At 22.0% G+C, this 25,092-nt stretch overlaps 1 long non-coding RNA gene across 2 annotated transcripts; it reads right to left on the bottom strand.

Moving 5' to 3' along the window:
* Nucleotides 1-20,907: 20,907 nt before the first annotated feature.
* Nucleotides 20,908-25,092, bottom strand: LOC123747020 (uncharacterized). Of its 2 annotated transcripts, XR_006771611.2 has the most exons (4): nucleotides 25,023-25,092; nucleotides 24,662-24,805; nucleotides 24,211-24,290; nucleotides 20,908-22,055 (listed from the first exon to the last, which is right to left on the bottom strand). It is a non-coding gene; the product is annotated as an uncharacterized lncRNA (long non-coding RNA). The 2 variants fall into 2 exon arrangements; XR_006771609.2 differs by having other exon boundaries at nucleotides 24,662-25,066.

Here is a 25,092-nt window from a genome sequence, read left to right as displayed (position 1 = left end):
AATAGTATTCAATAATATTGAATAGTATTCAATAATATTGAATAGTATTCAATAATATTGAATAGTATTCTAGTATTCAATAATATTGAATAGTATTCAATAATATTGAATAGTATTCTAGTATTCAATAATATTGAATAGTATTCAATAATATTGAATAGTATTCTAGTATTCAATAATATTGAATAGTATTCAATAATATTGAATAGTATTCTAGTATTCAATAATATTGAATAGTATTCAATAATATTGAATAGTATTCAATAATATTGAATACTATTCAATATTATTGAATACTATTCAATATTATTGAATACTAGAATACTATTCAATATTATTGAATACTATTCAATATTATTGAATACTATTCAATATATTTGAATACTATTCAATATTATTTAATACTAGAATACTATTCAATATTATTGAATACTAGAATACTATTCAATATTATTGAATACTATTCAATATTATTGAATAGTAGAATACTATTCAATATTATTGAATACTATTCAATATTATTGAATACTAGAATACTAATCAATATTATTGAATACTATTCAATATTATTGAATAGTATTCAATATTATTGAATACTATTCAATATTATTGAATACTATTCAATATTATTGAATACTATTCAATATTATTGAATACTATTCAATACTATTCAATATTATTGAATAATATTGAATAGTATTCAATAATATTGAATAGTATTCAATAATATTGAATAGTATTCAATAATATTGAATAGTATTCAATAATATTTAATAGTATTCAATATTATTGAATACTAATCAATATTATTGAATACTATTCAATATTATTGAATACTATTCAATATTATTGAATACTATTCAATACTATTCAATATTATTGAATACTAATCAATATTATTGAATACTATTCAATATTATTGAATACTATTCAATATTATTGAATACTATTCAATATTATTCAATAATATTGAATAGTATTCACTAATATTGAATAGTATTCAATAATATTGAATAGTATTCAATAATATTGAATACTATTCAATAATATTGAATACTATTCAATATTATTGAATAGTATTCAATATTATTGAATACTATTCAATATTATTGAATACTATTCAATATTATTGAATACTATTCAATATTATTGAATACTATTCAATATTATTGAATACTATTCAATATTATTGAATACTATTCAATATTATTGAATAATATTGAATAGTATTCAATAATATTGAATAGTATTCAATAATATTGAATAGTATTCAATAATATTGAATAGTATTCAATAATATTTAATAGTATTCAATAATATTGAATACTATTCAATAATATTGAATACTATTCAATATTATTGAATACTATTCAATAATATTGAATACTATTCAATATTATTGAATAGTATTCAATATTATTGAATACTATTCAATATTATTGAATACTATTCAATATTATTGAATACTATTCAATATTATTGAATACTATTCAATATTATTGAATACTATTCAATATTATTGAATAATATTGAATAGTATTCAATAATATTGAATAGTATTCAATAATATTGAATAGTATTCTAGTATTCAATAATATTGAATAGTATTCTAGTATTCAATAATATTGAATAGTATTCTAGTATTAAATATTATTGAATAGTATTCAATAATATTGAATAGTATTCTAGTATTCAATAATATTGAATAGTATTCAATAATATTGAATAGTATTCAATAATATTGAATAGTATTCAATAATATTGAATAGTATTCTAGTATTAAATAATATTGAATAGTATTCAATAATATTGAATAGTATTTTAGTATTCAATAATATTGAATACTATTCTAGTATTCAATAATATTGAATAGTATTCAATAATATTGAATAGTATTCTAGTATTCAATAATATTGAATAGTATTGAATAGTATTCAATAATATTGAATAGTATTCTAGTATTCAATAATATTGAATAGTATTCTAGTATTCAATAATATTGAATACTATTCTAGTATTCAATAATATTGAATAGTATTCTAGTATTCAATAATATTGAATAGTATTCAAAAATATTGAATAGTATTCAATAATATTGAATAGTATTCAATAATATTGAATAGTATTCAATAATATTGAATAGTATTCAATAATATTGAATAGTATTCTAGTATTCAATAATATTGAATAGTATTCAATAATATTGAATAGTATTCAATAATATTGAATAGTATTCAATAATATTGAATAGTATTCAATAATATTGAATAGTATTCAATAATATTGAATAGTATTCTAGTATATTGAATAGTATTCAATAATATTGAATAGTATTCAATAATATTGAATAGTATTCAATAATATTGAATAGTATTCAATAATATTGAATAGTATTCTAGTATTCAATAATATTGAATAGTATTCTAGTATTCAATAATATTGAATAGTATTCAAAAATATTGAATAGTATTCAATAATATTGAATAGTATTCAATAATATTGAATAGTATTCAATAATATTGAATAGTATTCAATAATATTGAATAGTATTCTAGTATTCAATAATATTGAATAGTATTCAATAATATTGAATAGTATTCAATAATATTGAATAGTATTCAATAATATTGAATAGTATTCTAGTATATTGAATAGTATTCAATAATATTTAATAGTATTCAATAATATTGAATAGTATTCAATAATATTGAATAGTATTCAATAATATTGAATAGTATTCTAGTATTCAATAATATTGAATAGTATTCAATAATATTGAATAGTATTCTAGTATTCAATAATATTGATTAGTATTCAATAATATTGAATAGTATTCTAGTATTAAATAATATTGAATAGTATTCTAGTATTCAATAATATTGAATAGTATTCTAGTATTCAATAATATTGAATAGTATTCAATAATATTGAATAGTATTCTAGTATTCAATAATATTGATTAGTATTCAATAATATTGAATAGTATTCTAGTATTCAATAATATTGAATAGTATTCTAGTATTCAATAATATTGAATAGTATTCAAAAATATTGAATAGTATTCAATAATATTGAATAGTATTCAATAATATTGAATAGTATTCAATAATATTGAATAGTATTCAATAATATTGAATAGTATTCTAGTATTCAATAATATTGAATAGTATTCAATAATATTGAATAGTATTCTAGTATTCAATAATATTGAATAGTATTCAATAATATTGAATAGTATTCTAGTATTCAATAATATTGAATAGTATTCAATAATATTGAATAGTATTCTAGTATTCAATAATATTGAATAGTATTCAATAATATTGAATAGTATTCTAGTATTCAATAATATTGAATAGTATTCAATAATATTGAATAGTATTCAATAATATTGAATAGTATTCAATAATATTGAATAGTATTCTAGTATTAAATAATATTGAATAGTATTCAATAATATTGAATAGTATTCAATAATATTGAATAGTATTCAATAATATTGAATACTATTCAATATTATTGAATACTATTCAATATTATTGAATACTAGAATACTATTCAATATTATTGAATACTATTCAATATTATTGAATACTATTCAATATATTTGAATACTATTCAATATTATTTAATACTAGAATACTATTCAATATTATTGAATACTAGAATACTATTCAATATTATTGAATACTATTCAATATTATTGAATACTAGAATACTATTCAATATTATTGAATACTATTCAATATTATTGAATACTAGAATACTATTCAATATTATTGAATACTATTCAATATTATTGAATACTATTCAATATTATTGAATAATATTGAATAGTATTCAATAATATTGAATAGTATTCAATAATATTGAATAGTATTCAATAATATTGAATAGTATTCTAGTATTCAATAATATTGAATAGTATTCTAGTATTCAATAATATTGAATAGTATTCAATAATATTGAATAGTATTCAATAATATTGAATAGTATTCAATAATATTGAATAGTATTCAATAATATTGAATAGTATTCAATAATATTGAATAGTATTCTAGTATTCAATAATATTGAATAGTATTCTAGTATTCAATAATATTGAATAGTATATAATAATAATGAATAGTATTCAATAATATTGAATAGTATTCAATAATATTGAATAGTATTCAATAATATTGAATAGTATTCAATAATATTGAATAGTATTCAATAATATTGAATAGTATTCAATAATATTGAATAGTATTCAATAATATTGAATAGTATTCTAGTATTAAATATTATTGAATAGTATTCAATAATATTGAATACTATTCTAGTATTCAATAATATTGAATAGTATTCTAGTATTCAATAATATTGAATAGTATTCAATAATATTGAATACTATTCTAGTATTCAATAATATTGAATAGTATTCAATAATATTGAATAGTATTCTAGTAATCAATATTATTGAATAGTATTCTAGTATTCAATAATATTGAATAGTATTCTAGTATTAAATATTATTGAATAGTATTCAATAATATTGAATAGTATTCAATTATATTGAATAGTATTCAATAATATTGAATAGTATTCTAGTATTCAATAATATTGAATAGTATTCAATAATATTGAATAGTATTCTAGTATTCAATAATATTGAATAGTATTCAATAATATTGAATAGTATTCTAGTATTCAATAATATTGAATAGTATTCTAGTATTCAATAATATTGAATAGTATTCAATAATATTGAATAGTATTCAATAATATTGAATACTATTCTAGTATTCAATAATATTGAATAGTATTCAATAATATTGAATAGTATTCTAGTATTCAATAATATTGAATAGTATTCAATAATATTGAATACTATTCTAGTATTCAATAATATTGAATAGTATTCAATAATATTGAATAGTATTCTAGTATTAAATATTATTGAATAGTATTCAATAATATTGAATAGTATTGTAGTATTCAATAATATTGAATAGTATTCAATAATATTGAATAGTATTCAATAATATTGAATAGTATTCTAGTAATCAATAATATTGAATAGTATTCTAGTATTAAATATTATTGAATAGTATTCTAGTATTCAATAATATTGAATAGTATTCAATAATATTGAATAGTATTCTAGTATTAAATAATATTGAATAGTATTCTAGTATTCAATAATATTGAATAGTATTCAATAATATTGAATAGTATTCTAGTATTCAATAATATTGAATAGTATTCTAGTATCTAAATATATTGAATAGTATTCAATAATATGAATAGTATTCAATAATATTGAATAGTATTCAATAATATTGAATAGTATTCAATAATATTGAATAGTATTCAATAATATTGAATAGTATTCAATAATATTGAATAGTATTGCTAGTATTCAATAATATTGAATAGTATTCAATAATATTGAATAGTATTCTAGTAATTCAATAATATTGAATAGTATCAATAATATTGAATAGTATTCTAGTATTCAATAATATTGAATAGTATTCAATAATATTTGAATAGTATTCAATTAATATATTGAATAGTATTCAATAATATTGAATAGTATTCTATAGTATTCAATAATATTGACTAGTATTGCTAGTATTCAATATATTGAATAGTATTCTAGTATTAAATATTATGAATAGTATTCAATAATATGAATAGTATTCAATAATATTGAATAGTATTCAATAATATTGAATAGTATTCTAGTATTCAATAATATTGAATAGTATTCAATATATTGAATAGTATTAATATTATTGAATAGTATTCAATAATATTGAATAGTATTCAATAATATTGAATAGTATTCTAGTATCAATAATATTGAATAGTATTCAATAATATTGAATAGTATTCTAGTATTAAATATTATTGAATAGTATTCAATAATATTGAATAGTATTCAATAATATTGAATAGTATTCTAGTAATCAATAATATTGAATAGTATTCTAGTATTCAATAATATTGAATAGTATTCTAGTATTAAATATTATTGAATAGTATTCAATAATATTGAATAGTATTCAATAATATTGAATAGTATTCAATAATATTGAATAGTATTCTAGTATTAAATATTATTGAATAGTATTCTAGTATTCAATAATATTGAATAGTATTCAATAATATTGAATAGTATTCAATAATATTGAATAGTATTCAATAATATTGAATAGTATTCAATAATATTGAATAGTATTCTAGTAATCAATAATATTGAATAGTATTCTAGTATTAAATATTATTGAATAGTATTCTAGTATTCAATAATATTGAATAGTATTCAATAATATTGAATAGTATTCTAGTATTCAATAATATTGAATAGTATTCTAGTATTAAATATTATTGAATAGTATTCAATAATATTGAATAGTATTCAATAATATTGAATAGTATTCAATAATATTGAATAGTATTCAATAATATTGAATAGTATTCAATAATATTGAATAGTATTCAATAATATTGAATAGTATTGTAGTATTCAATAATATTGAATAGTATTCAATAATATTGAATAGTATTCTAGTAATCAATATTATTGAATAGTATTCTAGTATTCAATAATATTGAATAGTATTCTAGTATTAAATATTATTGAATAGTATTCAATAATATTGAATAGTATTCAATAATATTGAATAGTATTCAATAATATTGAATAGTATTCTAGTATTCAATAATATTGAATAGTATTGTAGTATTCAATAATATTGAATAGTATTCTAGTATTAAATATTATTGAATAGTATTCAATAATATTGAATAGTATTCAATAATATTGAATAGTATTCAATAATATTGAATAGTATTCTAGTATTCAATAATATTGAATAGTATTCTAGTATTAAATATTATTGAATAGTATTCAATAATATTGAATAGTATTCAATAATATTGAATAGTATTCAATAATATTGAATAGTATTCAATAATATTGAATAGTATTCAATAATATTGAATAGTATTCAATAATATTGAATAGTATTCTAGTATTAAATAATATTGAATAGTATTCTAGTATTCAATAATATTGAATAGTATTCAATAATATTGAATAGTATTCAATAATATTGAATAGTATTCTAGTATTCAATAATATTGAATAGTATTCAATAATATTGAATACTATTCTAGTATTCAATAATATTGAATAGTATTCTAGTATTCAATAATATTGAATAGTATTCAATAATATTGAATAGTATTCAATAATATTGAATAGTATTCAATAATATTGAATAGTATTCTAGTATTCAATAATATTGAATAGTATTCTAGTATTAAATATTATTGAATAGTATTCAATAATATTGATATAATTCTATATTCAATACTATTGAATAGGAGTCTAGTATTCAATAATATTGAATAGTATTCAAGGTATTAAATATATTGAATAGTATTCAATCATATATTGAATAGTATTCTAGTATCAATCAAATATTGAATAGTATATAGCTATAGTAATTCAATAATATTGAATAGTATCAATAATATTGAACTAGTATTCTAGTATTAAATAATATTGCATAGTATTCTAGTATTCAATAAAATTGAATAGTATTCTAGGTATTCAATAATATTGAATAGTATTCAATAATATTGAATACTATTCTGTATTCAATAATATGAATAGTATTCTAGTTAGTATCAATACTATTGAATAGATTCTAGTATAAATATTATTGAATAGTATTCAATAATATTGAATAGTATTCAATATATTGAAGTGTACTCTAGTAGTAGGTCAATAATATTGAATAGTATTCTAGCATTAAATATTATGAATAGTATTCAAGAATATTGAATAGTATTCTAGTATTAAATATTATTGAATAGTATTCAAGTATTAAAAATATTATTGAATAGTTTCACAATATGAATAAGTATTCAATAATATTGAATAGTATTCTAGTATTAAATATTATTGAATAGTATTCAAGTATTAAATATTATTGAATAGTATTCAATAATATTGAATAGTATTCAATAATATTGAATAGTATTCTAGTATTCAATAATATTGAATAGTATTCTAGTATTAAATATTATTGAATAGTATTCAAGTATTAAATATTATTGAATAGTATTCAATAATATTGAATAGTATTCTAGTATTCAATAATATTGAATAGTATTCTAGTATAGTATTCAATAATATTGAATAGTATTCAATAATATTGAATAGTATTCTAGTATTAAATAATATTGAATAGTATTCTAGTATTCAATAATATTGAATAGTATTCTAGTATTCAATAATATTGAATAGTATTCAATAATATTGAATACTATTCTAGTATTCAATAATATTGAATAGTATTCTAGTATAGTATTCAATAATATTGAATAGTATTCTAGTATTAAATATTATTGAATAGTATTCAATAATATTGAATAGTATTCAATAATATTGAATACTATTCTAGTATTCAATAATATTGAATAGTATTCAATAATATTGAATAGTATTCAATAATATTGAATAGTATTCTAGTATTCAATAATATTGAATAGTATTCTAGTATTAAATATTATTGAATAGTATTCAATAATATTGAATAGTATTCAATAATATTGAATAGTATTCTAGTATTCAATAATATTGAATAGTATTCTAGTATTAAATATTATTGAATAGTATTCAATAATATTGAATAGTATTCTAGTATTCAATAATATTGAATAGTATTCAATAATATTGAATAGTATTCAATAATATTGAATAGTATTCAATAATATTGAATAGTATTCTAGTAATCAATAATATTGAATAGTATTCTAGTATTAAATATTATTGAATAGTATTCTAGTATTCAATAATATTGAATAGTATTCAATAATATTGAATAGTATTCTAGTATTCAATAATATTGAATAGTATTCAATAATATTGAATAGTATTCTAGTATTAAATATTATTGAATAGTATTCAATAATATTGAATAGTATTCAATAATATTGAATAGTATTCTAGTATTCAATAATATTGAATAGTATTCTAGTATTAAATATTATTGAATAGTATTCAATAATATTGAATAGTATTCAATAATATTGAATAGTATTCTAGTATTAAATATTATTGAATAGTATTCAATAATATTGAATAGTATTCAATAATATTGAATAGTATTCTAGTATTCAATAATATTGAATAGTATTCTAGTATTAAATATTATTGAATAGTATTCAAGTATTAAATATTATTGAATAGTATTCAATAATATTGAATAGTATTCTAGTATTCAATAATATTGAATAGTATTCTAGTATAGTATTCAATAATATTGAATAGTATTCAATAATATTGAATAGTATTCTAGTATTAAATAATATTGAATAGTATTCTAGTATTCAATAATATTGAATAGTATTCTAGTATTCAATAATATTGAATAGTATTCAATAATATTGAATACTATTCTAGTATTCAATAATATTGAATAGTATTCTAGTATAGTATTCAATAATATTGAATAGTATTCTAGTATTAAATATTATTGAATAGTATTCAATAATATTGAATAGTATTCAATAATATTGAATAGTATTCTAGTATTCAATAATATTGAATAGTATTCTAGTATTAAATATTATTGAATAGTATTCAATAATATTGAATAGTATTCTAGTATTAAATATTATTGAATAGTATTCAAGTATTAAATATTATTGAATAGTATTCAATAATATTGAATAGTATTCAATAATATTGAATAGTATTCTAGTATTCAATAATATTGAATAGTATTCTAGTATTAAATATTATTGAATAGTATTCAATAATATTGAATAGTATTCAATAATATTGAATAGTATTCAATAATATTGAATAGTATTCTAGTATTAAATAATATTGAATAGTATTCTAGTATTCAATAATATTGAATAGTATTCTAGTATTCAATAATATTGAATAGTATTCAATAATATTGAATACTATTCTAGTATTCAATAATATTGAATAGTATTCTAGTATAGTATTCAATAATATTGAATAGTATTCAATAATATTGAATAGTATTCAATAATATTGAATAGTATTCAATAATATTGAATAGTATTCAATAATATTGAATAGTATTCTAGTATTCAATAGTATTCAATAATATTGAATAGTATTCTAGTATTCAATAATATTGAATACTATTCTAGTATTCAATAATATTGAATAGTATTCAAAAATATTGAATAGTATTCAATAATATTGAATAGTATTCAATAATATTGAATAGCATTCAATAATATTGAATAGCATTCAATAATATTGAATAGCATTCAATAATATTGAATAGTATTCAATAATATTGAATAGTATTCAATAATATTGAATAGTATTCAATAATATTGAATAGTATTCAATAATATTGAATAGTATTCAATAATATTGAATAGTATTCAATAATATTGAATAGTATTCAATAATATTGAATAGTATTCAATAATATTGAATAGTATTCAATAATATTGAATAGTATTCAATAATATTGAATAGTATTCAATAATATTGAATAGTATTCAATAATATTGAATAGTATTCAATAATATTGAATAGTATTCAATAATATTGAATAGTATTCAATAATATTGAATAGTATTCTAGTATTCAATAATATTGAATAGTATTCAATAATATTGAATACTATTCTAGTATTCAATAATATTGAATAGTATTCAATAATATTGATTAGTATTCTAGTAATCAATATTATTGAATAGTATTCTAGTATTCAATAATATTGAATAGTATTCTAGTATTCAATAATATTGAATAGTATTCAATAATATTGAATACTATTCTAGTAATCAATATTATTGAATAGTATTCTAGTATTCAATAATATTGAATAGTATTCTAGTATTCAATAATATTGAATAGTATTCAATAATATTGAATAGCATTCAATAATATTGAATAGTATTCAATAATATTGAATAGCATTCAATAATATTGAATAGTATTCAATAATATTGAATAGTATTCAATAATATTGAATAGTATTCAATAATATTGAATAGTATTCTAGTAATCAATATTATTGAATAGTATTCTAGTATTCAATAATATTGAATAGTATTCCAAAATATTGAATAGTATTCAATAATATTGAATAGTATTCAATAATATTGAATAGTATTCAATAATATTGAATAGTATTCAATAATATTGAATAGTATTCAATAATATTGAATAGTATTCAATAATATTGAATAGTATTCAATAATATTGAATAGTATTCTAGTATTCAATAATATTGAATAGTATTCAATAATATTGAATACTATTCTAGTATTCAATAATATTGAATAGTATTCAATAATATTGATTAGTATTCTAGTAATCAATATTATTGAATAGTATTCTAGTATTCAATAATATTGAATAGTATTCTAGTATTCAATAATATTGAATAGTATTCAATAATATTGAATAGTATTCAATAATATTGAATAGTATTCAATAATATTGAATAGTATTCTAGTATTAAATATTATTGAATAGTATTCAATAATATTGAATAGTATTCAATAATATTGAATAGTATTCTAGTATTCAATAATATTGAATAGTATTCAATAATATTGAATAGTATTCAATAATATTGAATAGTATTCTAGTATTCAATAATATTGAATAGTATTCAATAATATTGAATACTATTCTAGTATTCAATAATATTGAATAGTATTCTAGTATTCAATAATATTGAATAGTATTCTAGTATTCAATAATATTGAATAGTATTCTAGTATTCAATAATATTGAATAGTATTCAAAAATATTGAATAGTATTCAATAATATTGAATAGTATTCAATAATATTGAATAGTATTCAATAATATTGAATAGTATTCAATAATATTGAATAGTATTCTAGTATTCAATAATATTGAATAGTATTCTAGTATTAAATATTATTGAATAGTATTCAATAATATTGAATAGTATTCTAGTAATCAATAATATTGAATAGTATTCTAGTATTAAATATTATTGAATAGTATTCTAGTATTCAATAATATTGAATAGTATTCAATAATATTGAATAGTATTCTAGTATTCAATAATATTGAATAGTATTCAATAATATTGAATATTATTCTAGTATTAAATATTATTGAATAGTATTCAATAATATTGAATAGTATTCAATAATATTGAATAGTATTCTAGTAATCAATAATATTGAATAGTATTCTAGTATTCAATAATATTGAATAGTATTCTAGTATTCAATAATATTGAATAGTATTCTAGTATTAAATATTATTGATTAGTATTCAATAATATTGAATAGTATTCTAGTATTCAATAATATTGAATAGTATTCTAGTATTCAATAATATTGAATAGTATTCAATAATATTGAATACTATTCTAGTATTCAATAATATTGAATAGTATTCTAGTATAGTATTCAATAATATTGAATAGTATTCAATAATATTGAATAGTATTCAATAATATTGAATAGTATTCAATAATATTGAATAGTATTCAATAATATTGAATAGTATTCAATAATATTGAATAGTATTCTAGTAATCAATATTATTGAATAGTATTCTAGTATTCAATAATATTGAATAGTATTCCAAAATATTGAATAGTATTCAATAATATTGAATAGTATTCAATAATATTGAATAGTATTCAATAATATTGAATAGTATTCAATAATATTGAATAGTATTCAATAATATTGAATAGTATTCTAGTATTCAATAATATTGAATAGTATTCAATAATATTGAATACTATTCTAGTATTCAATAATATTGAATAGTATTCAATAATATTGAATAGTATTCTAGTAATCAATAATTATTGAATAGTATTCTAGTATTCAATAATATTGAATAGTATTCTAGTATTAAATATTATTGAATAGTATTCAATAATATGAATAGTATTCAATAATATTGAATAGTATTCTAGTATTCAATAATATTGAATAGTATTCTAGTATTAAATATTATTGAATAGTATTCAATAATATTGAATAGTATTCTAGTATTCAATAATATTGAATAGTATTCAATAATATTGAATAGTATTCAATAATATTGAATAGTATTCAATAATATTGAATAGTATTCAATAATATTGAATAGTATTCTAGTATTCAATAATATTGAATAGTATTCTAGTATTAAGTATTATTGAATAGTATTCAATAATATTGAATAGTATTCAATAATATTGAATAGTATTCAATAATATTGAATAGTATTCAATAATATTGAATAGTATTCAATAATATTGAATAGTATTCAATAATATTGAATAGTATTCAATAATATTGAATAGTATTCAATAATATTGAATACTATTCAATAATATTGAATACTATTCTAGTATTCAATAATATTGAATAGTATTCAATAATATTGATTAGTATTCTAGTAATCAATATTATTGAATAGTATTCTAGTATTCAATAATATTGAATAGTATTCTAGTATTCAATAATATTGAATAGTATTCAATAATATTGAATACTATTCTAGTAATCAATATTATTGAATAGTATTCTAGTATTCAATAATATTGAATAGTATTCTAGTATTCAATAATATTGAATAGTATTCAATAATATTGAATAGCATTCAATAATATTGAATAGTATTCAATAATATTGAATAGCATTCAATAATATTGAATAGTATTCAATAATATTGAATAGTATTCAATAATATTGAATAGTATTCAATAATATTGAATAGTATTCTAGTAATCAATATTATTGAATAGTATTCTAGTATTCAATAATATTGAATAGTATTCCAAAATATTGAATAGTATTCAATAATATTGAATAGTATTCAATAATATTGAATAGTATTCAATAATATTGAATAGTATTCAATAATATTGAATAGTATTCAATAATATTGAATAGTATTCAATAATATTGAATAGTATTCAATAATATTGAATAGTATTCTAGTATTCAATAATATTGAATAGTATTCAATAATATTGAATACTATTCTAGTATTCAATAATATTGAATAGTATTCAATAATATTGATTAGTATTCTAGTAATCAATATTATTGAATAGTATTCTAGTATTCAATAATATTGAATAGTATTCTAGTATTCAATAATATTGAATAGTATTCAATAATATTGAATAGTATTCAATAATATTGAATAGTATTCAATAATATTGAATAGTATTCTAGTATTAAATATTATTGAATAGTATTCAATAATATTGAATAGTATTCAATAATATTGAATAGTATTCTAGTATTCAATAATATTGAATAGTATTCAATAATATTGAATAGTATTCAATAATATTGAATAGTATTCTAGTATTCAATAATATTGAATAGTATTCAATAATATTGAATACTATTCTAGTATTCAATAATATTGAATAGTATTCTAGTATTCAATAATATTGAATAGTATTCTAGTATTCAATAATATTGAATAGTATTCTAGTATTCAATAATATTGAATAGTATTCAAAAATATTGAATAGTATTCAATAATATTGAATAGTATTCAATAATATTGAATAGTATTCAATAATATTGAATAGTATTCAATAATATTGAAGTAGTATTCTAGTATTCAATATATTGAATAGTATTCAATAATATTGAATAGTATTCAATAATATTGAATAGTATTCACTAATATTCAATTACTATTGAATAGTATTCAATAATATTGAATAGTATTCAATAATATTGAATAGTATTCTAGTATTCAATAATATTGAATAGTTATCAATAATATTGAATACTATTCTAGTATTCAATAATATTGAATAGTATATTCAATAATATTGAATAGTATTTAGTAATTCAATATATTGAATAGTATTCTAGTATTCAATAATATTGAATAGTATTCTAGTATCTAATATATTGAATAGTATTCAATAATATTGAATAGCTATTTCAATAATATTGAATAGTATTTCAATAATATTGAATAGTATTCAATAATATTGAATAGTATTCTAGTATCCATATATTGATAGTATTTAGTATTCAATAATTATTGAATAGTATTCAAAATATTGTATCAGTATATCATAATATGAATAGTATTCTAGTATTAATATTGAATAGTATTCAATAATATTGAATAGTATTCAATAATATTTGAATAGTATTCAATAATATTGAATAGTATTCAATAATATTTGAATAGTATTCTAGTATTAAATAATATTGAATAGTATTCTAGTATTCAATAATATTGAATAGTATTCAATAATATTGAATACTATTCTAGTATTCAATAATATTGAATAGTATTCTAGTATTCAATAATATTGAATAGTATTCTAGTATAGTATTCAATAATATTGAATAGTATTCAATAATATTGAATAGTATTCAATAATATTGAATAGTATTCAATAATATTGAATAGCATTCAATAATATTGAATAGTATTCAATAATATTGAATAGTATTCAATAATATTGAATAGTATTCAATAATATTGAATAGTATTCTAGTAATCAATATTATTGAATAGTATTCTAGTATTCAATAATATTGAATAGTATTCCAAAATATTGAATAGTATTCAATAATATTGAATAGTATTCAATAATATTGAATAGTATTCAATAATATTGAATAGTATTCAATAATATTGAATAGTATTCTAGTATTCAATAATATTGAATAGTATTCAATAATATTGAATACTATTCTAGTATTCAATAATATTGAATAGTATTCAATAATATTGAATAGTATTCTAGTAATCAATATTATTGAATAGTATTCTAGTATTCAATAATATTGAATAGTATTCTAGTATTCAATAATATTGAATAGTATTCAATAATATTGAATAGTATTCAATAATATTGAATAGTATTCAATAATATTGAATAGTATTCAATAGTATTCTAGTATTCAATAATATTGAATAGTATTCTAGTATTAAGTATTATTGAATAGTATTCAATAATATTGAATAGTATTCAATAATATTGAATAGTATTCAATAATATTGAATAGTATTCAATAATATTGATTAGTATTCAATAATATTGAATAGTATTCAATAATATTGAATAGTATTCAATAATATTGAATAGTATTCAATAATATTGAATACTATTCAATAATATTGAATACTATTCTAGTATTCAATAATATTGAATAGTATTCAATAATATTGATTAGTATTCTAGTAATCAATATTATTGAATAGTATTCTAGTATTCAATAATATTGAATAGTATTCTAGTATTCAATAATATTGAATAGTATTCAATAATATTGAATACTATTCTAGTAATCAATATTATTGAATAGTATTCTAGTATTCAATAATATTGAATAGTATTCTAGTATTCAATAATATTGAATAGTATTCAATAATATTGAATAGCATTCAATAATATTGAATAGTATTCAATAATATTGAATAGCATTCAATAATATTGAATAGTATTCAATAATATTGAATAGTATTCAATAATATTGAATAGTATTCAATAATATTGAATAGTATTCTAGTAATCAATATTATTGAATAGTATTCTAGTATTCAATAATATTGAATAGTATTCCAAAATATTGAATAGTATTCAATAATATTGAATAGTATTCAATAATATTGAATAGTATTCAATAATATTGAATAGTATTCAATAATATTGAATAGTATTCAATAATATTGAATAGTATTCAATAATATTGAATAGTATTCAATAATATTGAATAGTATTCTAGTATTCAATAATATTGAATAGTATTCAATAATATTGAATACTATTCTAGTATTCAATAATATTGAATAGTATTCAATAATATTGAATAGTATTCAATAATATTGATTAGTATTCTAGTAATCAATATTATTGAATAGTATTCTAGTATTCAATAATATTGAATAGTATTCTAGTATTAAATATTATTGAATAGTATTCAATAATATTGAATAGTATTCAATAATATTGAATAGTATTCTAGTATTCAATAATATTGAATAGTATTCAATAATATTGAATAGTATTCAATAATATTGAATAGTATTCTAGTATTCAATAATATTGAATAGTATTCAATAATATTGAATACTATTCTAGTATTCAATAATATTGAATAGTATTCTAGTATTCAATAATATTGAATAGTATTCTAGTATTCAATAATATTGAATAGTATTCTAGTATTCAATAATATTGAATAGTATTCAAAAATATTGAATAGTATTCAATAATATTGAATAGTATTCAATAATATTGAATAGTATTCAATAATATTGAATAGTATTCAATAATATTGAATAGTATTCTAGTATTCAATAATATTGAATAGTATTCTAGTATTAAATATTATTGAATAGTATTCAATAATATTGAATAGTATTCTAGTATTCAATAATATTGAATAGTATTCAATAATATTGAATAGTATTCTAGTAATCAATAATATTGAATAGTATTCTAGTATTAAATATTATTGAATAGTATTCTAGTATTCAATAATATTGAATAGTATTCAATAATATTGAATAGTATTCTAGTATTCAATAATATTGAATAGTATTCAATAATATTGAATAGTATTCTAGTATTAAATATTATTGAATAGTATTCAATAATATTGAATAGTATTCAATAATATTGAATAGTATTCTAGTAATCAATAATATTGAATAGTATTCTAGTATTCAATAATATTGAATAGTATTCTAGTATTCAATAATATTGAATAGTATTCTAGTATTAAATATTATTGATTAGTATTCAATAATATTGAATAGTATTCAATAATATTGAATAGTATTCTAGTATTAAATAATATTGAATAGTATTCTAGTATTCAATAATATTGAATAGTATTCAATAATATTGAATACTATTCTAGTATTCAATAATATTGAATAGTATTCTAGTATTCAATAATATTGAATAGTATTCTAGTATAGTATTCAATAATATTGAATAGTATTCAATAATATTGAATAGTATTCAATAATATTGAATAGTATTCAATAATATTGAATAGCATTCAATAATATTGAATAGTATTCAATAATATTGAATAGTATTCAATAATATTGAATAGTATTCAATAATATTGAATAGTATTCTAGTAATCAATATTATTGAATAGTATTCTAGTATTCAATAATATTGAATAGTATTCCAAAATATTGAATAGTATTCAATAATATTGAATAGTATTCAATAATATTGAATAGTATTCAATAATATTGAATAGTATTCAATAATATTGAATAGTATTCAATAATATTGAATAGTATTCTAGTATTCAATAATATTGAATAGTATTCTAGTATTAAGTATTATTGAATAGTATTCAATAATATTGAATAGTATTCAATAATATTGAATAGTATTCAATAATATTGAATAGTATTCAATAATATTGAATAGTATTCAATAATATTGAATAGTATTCAATAATATTGAATAGTATTCAATAATATTGAATAGTATTCAATAATATTGAATAGTATTCAATAATATTTAATAGTATTCAATAATATTTAATAGTATTCAATAATATTGAATAGTATTGAATAGTATTCAATAATATTGATTAGTATTCAATATTATTGAATACTATTCTAGTATTCTATATTATTGAATAATAGAATACTATTAAATATTATTGATTACTAGAATACTATTCAATATTATTGAATACTACAATAGTGTTCAATATTATTGAATACTAGATTATTATTCAACAATAGTATACAATGAGACAATAAAAAGCAACTATTCTTCAATTATATTCATTTACCTCCTATGCTTCTTTTTTTATTAGTCAATACTGAATACTTGCCTCAACAACACAAATACATTACATATTACAAATACATGGCAACAATCCCACAATGATTAGGAAAGTAAATCAATGGGTCACTAGGTAACAACATGGCTGCTTTAATTTTTAAGCGTGGGTAACAATCACACGACATGTATGCTTTATTTAACCCCCCAATGCATGTCTCAACCTCTTATACCCGAAAACTATCATACCCATCGTAAAACATTATCTGCTTCCTCCAACAATCCACATTTTTTCATCAATGCCATTTACCATACGGCGCTTCAATACTCAATTATGTTTGTCTAACATTTAATACATTTTACATACATGATCTGTCTATCTTCCCTTCAAAACCTGGCAAGTGCAACATTTTACATGCCCGCCGCCCCACACCAATCACACTAATCATTAAATTTTCTCAATTATAACTACGTACGTCATTATCAAGAGGGTACAAAGCCCGCCACCCTATCTACGCGTCTAAATACAATATAACTATTATGAACCCCATACCACCTGCGTTCTTCCATTCTATTAACAACTCTTATGCTTTTCCCATAATTGATTAAATTGTGAAAAGCATATATGTGTCACATTACAAACAATTATTAATCAAACGAAGGCACCAAACCGGCAACGCTATGTACCACCACCTTATCTAGACAAGCGTCAGCGGGGGGACGGTCGGAAAACACACGTTCCTCCCGCTAATCACACCAATCAAAAACCATATGCAATTACGACAATAACGGCCCGCAGCTCCATCAAATCTCCACGGGTTAAGCGAGTATGGCCAATACGCAACATCCAAAAAGCCCTTTCCCATCGCCTGTTACGGTCCTAGGACGGCTCCCACGACGACTAAAATATAAGTTTCATACTACCAACGGGAAAGGATGGAGGAATGGATAACAGGGTACGAGTCTGAATATCCAATACCTTTACGACAAATGGCACAACACCTCACAGCTTCCCTGGCGGCAGCATCGCAACGCTCATTGAACGAAACACCAATATGGCTGCGAACAAGGCAAAACCCATTTACATTTACTACAATTAACAATCAGCCAATGTTTATTCTAGACAACCACCACATGGACATCCTTAAACCACCCCTACAGCCATCACCACACTACAACCACAAAGGAGGAACGACAAACCCAGAGACGGACACCATAGACAATAGCATAAACTTATGCCGTAAACACGCTACCCTCTGAAGGGAGGCCACACATAACTACGGTCACGAAAAAGAAAGTAGCCACCACCGTCCGCACACTTGCACCCTTCCCTCAAGATGTATTACTAGTTCGCAGTCCAACTGTATTTGCAAGTCAAGCACGTACAAAACTTGCCAAGGGTCACTCTCCACGGAGGCAACGAACGAACAATATCACGAGAAACATTATAAATATAAACACAATCCTGTAAGCAACATAACAGGTCACAAACTCCGTCCTGGTGAAGAGCAACACGAACCCCACCACGGCTAAAATTTAAACCACCACACACAAACGATCTTACAAGGATCGTCCAACATACCTAAGACAGTAGCGATCACACCGGTCCTGGAGACACCACGCCAGTGTCAACATACAACCCGAGGACGAAGTCACACGAAACCGACAACAACTGAGGCGCAACCCAGTATGGTCAAAACTAAGTCATTATCAAAAGGCACCAAACCGGCAGTATATGGTCCAAAGCATCACCACGGCGAAGAGTATTACCACACAAGTAAGCACGCCAACCATAAGAGACCTTACACAGGCCGACAGAGGAATGTAAAGCAACCACACTCAGGCTGTCATCTTGTCAAAGTAACTATCTTTAGATACCACCTTACATCTAAGCGACGTCACTAATACATATATTTGTGCTGCAACCCATCATCAAAATTCACATGGACACCACATTAATACTAACTATAAACAATACTTTTCCACACATGTACTATGTATGATAAAGTGCAATTATGGGCCTGTTACATTCAACTCAACCATTCATTCTCATACTTTTATCTTGACACACGATTCTAAAAACAATGTTAAATATCATATACAACTTATGTATCAATCAATTCCTTGTTTTATTTTACACATTTTATATTTTTTCACATAACATGAATACATTTAAACAAGTTTGGTTTTTATTTCTTAACTATCAATATAGATATAGGTTAAGTATGATGACCAGACCACACACTACAATGTCAAGGCACCACGACGTTTCGGTCCGCCCTGGACCATTCTCAATCGACTTTAGATTGGTCAACGCATGACAAACGTCCCCGTCCAGTCACATTGTAGTGTGTGGTCTCGTCATCACACTTTACCCACGTTGTGACTCAACCCCTGCATAGGTTTAGTAGTACATATTACAAACCAATAAATTCCTATTCTTCAATAAACATACACGGTTACCTGAAGTCTTTTTTTCCCTTTTCTGCTCAAATCACTTATTAACATTGCAAAGTACGATTTAATAACAACTGCAACTAACTACAATCCATTATTGTCATATAGTACATATTGGCACTTATTCCCCAGTTACATTTATCGAGTACGCCTTTTACTATTGTCCCACAAAACTGTGCCTCACCTGTACACTCTACTATTTATGCATTACTCCTATAATGATTGTCAATACATTTTTCATAAAGACGTCCTTACAACACCACAATTCCATTCGACAATACCAATCAATTCTCTTCTAACATTATATAACCACCCACCAATTACTACTTTACTCGTGTATACAATTACGTCTTTTACAAAGCCACCTAGTAACTAACATTTACTCTACACCTCTCAACCTTCATTTCAAACCTTTTGCACAACTTCACGCATCCCTTTCACCATCCACACATTTTGCCCCATCTATCTCTTGCCAACACTCTTTCACGACTTAATACTTAAACACATTCTTCCCCCTCAATACGAGTATATTATGATCTCATCTTTAAATGCAACACTTTCCAGTTCCAGGTACCAAATTCGATTGTAACACTGATTCACGAACCCCCTTCTCTTTATTGTCCAGTCTTCGTATCTGCCAATCTTAACTCCTTTCAGTTCACGGTGTGGGTGGCGTCATCCATCTCTTCAACACATGTTTCTTGCACTTCACCCTCTGCTTCCGTTGTACGTCAAAGTCCGATGGCTCCCATTCCCTCTAACAATCAACCGGCTCCATTACCATCATCTCGCAATTCTAAAACACAAAATAGGTATTTATTACCTTGCCCATTTCAACATACAAACATTATTATTCAAATAGTCACATTTTACAATTACCACACTAACCGGTTTTTAGTATTTATTTACTCTTTTACACTAAAATTTCAACTACATTCACGTCCGCTTTACATTTCAATAACATTCCAATACAATAATTACCCTATTTATCAATTATCTACTCTACTCATTTATGATTCAACAATTCTCCGATATTATATTTACATCTATATATTTTCACATTCATTCACAACACATGTACTGCCCTCTGAGCTCAGTAACGACGCTCTTAGGCTAGTACCCCAACCAACATTCTCCTTGTATTTTCTATTTATACACTGTACTGTATTTCTACATTATACACACACACATATTTAATAACTATTCAAAACAAACTGCATATCTAATAATCATACTATATGATCTACGACTCTGCACTACAATAAACATTTAATACATTTAACATTATTTCGTACCTTGTATGTAAGACGTCAACTTCATTCAACACTTCCAGGTCTGTCCATAAATTACGTACCCACAATGTTATCAACGTCAAAGGTACTCAAGCCTCTCACCTCCGAAAATACATTTTATTCAACATTCATATCTACATGACTATTACACCCACACCCTTCGAAACACTACAGGGGGGGGGGGGGGGGGGACCACCACCACTATCAACCAATATTAAAGTCGACGCGCGAACTGAGGTCACACACTATCCACAGTTATTCACGAGTCCTAATAAGCAGTTTCCGGAAGCAACACCATCCTGCAGCTAAACTGCATTTCAAGACTTAAGTCTTTGCTTTGAGTCATTCAATGGTCTAAGCCTCGTTGGTTTTAAATCAAATGCTCAAATCCTTCATACATGCTTGTAACAAAACCCATGAGCACCACACCATAAATACAGTTTTTATATTCAAAGAGCAAGACTTAAACTTAAAATGCTCTACAAATCAAGGGACCTACAATGTCAAATGACATTCCCAACCATGTGAATGACTGTACCTCTCCCATCAGTTTAACAAAAAAGCTATACCTATTCAATTCTCTGGCACCTACCTTAACCCACTATTCTCAACCAATGTCTTTTAAACTATGTTTGTCCACGTAATTGTATTTGTGCTGCTTTTTCTGCAATGTTCCCCATTTTTATCTTTGTTCTCAATACTAATTGAGCATACACTAAAGCTTAAACAATAACATGACTTAAGTTTTTCATGCACGAAACACTTTCCGTAAGTGCCTTTAGGCATTGTATGTACTACCCCTATCTATAAATCAATCAGTCTTTGTAAACTATCTTGTATGTACCTTACCTAAATAATGTATTTATTTGTTAAATTAAAGCACTCGCCATGAAACCCATAATATGCCTGTAGTAGTGCTCAAAGTCAAACTTATTTAACAACCTCATTTTTACATTGACACCATCCCCATCAAATTGCATTACTCTCAACCCACACATCTATTTAACACATTCCATTGCCCGCATTCATAAATTTTACATTTTCACCTAAATGGGAACAAATACCTTCCTCCACGGCTTATCCTTACGTAAATTTACTTACCGGGACCTCTAATGGGTGACGCTTCAATATACACAACTGCGTTACACGTCAGTCCTGATTCCGCTATAATTGCCTTACTGGCCACGTTATGAACTAAACATTTGACGTCCTTACATTATGAACCTTTCGCAGTCTTTACATGCTCTTAATATGCCTACTCATCATGTCTATTATATTTACAATTTACTACTAACATTACTTCCTACTGTGTGTTATTGCAGCCACTTCTCCCTCCAACATGACACAAAAACTTAAATTTGTCAACGTCTTCGTTCTCAAACGTACCAAATGCTGATATCCAAAAAACATACACTCACGATTTTCATTTCAACTTAATTCTTTTTTTCAAAACCTCAACAACAATTAGTGCAAAACTACCTTCCTGTCACATAAAACACCTTAAATGTTGTGGAAGTTCTATCATAACTACTCTTCGCCGCCTCAAAGTGAGATTGAAACCCACACTAAATTAACCCTCACCTTTAGTCTGTAGTAAGGGTGCGCGAACCTAAAACCTATCCCCACGAAAATTATACAGAAGCCTATTTATACACTTACTGCCAAGTATTCACCAATAGTGAAGTTGACGCGTATCGCTGTGTTCTTCAACACATCCTGCCAATCTGTCCCAGTATTACCTGCAACAACGCAACAGTTACCAGAGGCTACCAATATAAACGGTGATTCCATGCCTATACCTTTAAGTGGAACCTCTAGTTACTTTACTGAAACAAATTACTGCTGTAGTGCCTCATTTAAATTTGATATTGTTAACACATACATCACACCAGTATAGTCTACGGGTTTGGGAGCTGTTATCTGTGGGTTACCACCCTCTGAGCAGCTAATACTACTAACCACTTTAGTCGATTACATATGTAGTCCTCCAGTTTTACATTTAAAGCCTTAGGGGTTCTTTTATAAAGATTTAAGGGGTTACTACCATATCCTAACAAAATATTACCAAACCTCTAACTTCAACTAGGTAATACACAACTAGCATATCTACCTCAACCAGGACATCTGCCACCAGCTTCTGCTCGCCACGGTCTGACTACAATCATCGCTCCACCACAGATTCCTACCTCACCAATCGGGTCTTTTCACGCGATGCGTCATCGTCACTCCATTACCTCGTTGACTAACAATACCGCTGAAAACAATGAATACATTAATACAATAATATCACCGTTTATATATATTATCCCACAAGAGGATAAGGCACTTGTAATAATTATATATTTTTGACCCTATGTATTCGCTTTTTGACGGTGTACAGAAGTGAGTGTAAGCTAGGGGTATGTCAGCCCTAGCGACCCCAAAGGGTAACGGGGTACCAGCTCAGAGTAACAACACGCCCTAACACTAACTTGTACACCTCTACTACGCGAGTACTAGGGTCAAAATAACGTTCCGTTGCTCCTCGCCGACCACGTCGAC

This window comes from Procambarus clarkii, chromosome 87 (assembly GCF_040958095.1).
Source record: "Procambarus clarkii isolate CNS0578487 chromosome 87, FALCON_Pclarkii_2.0, whole genome shotgun sequence".
Lineage (NCBI taxonomy): Eukaryota > Metazoa > Arthropoda > Malacostraca > Decapoda > Cambaridae > Procambarus > Procambarus clarkii.
This window is presented reverse-complemented; position numbering and strand designations above follow the sequence as displayed.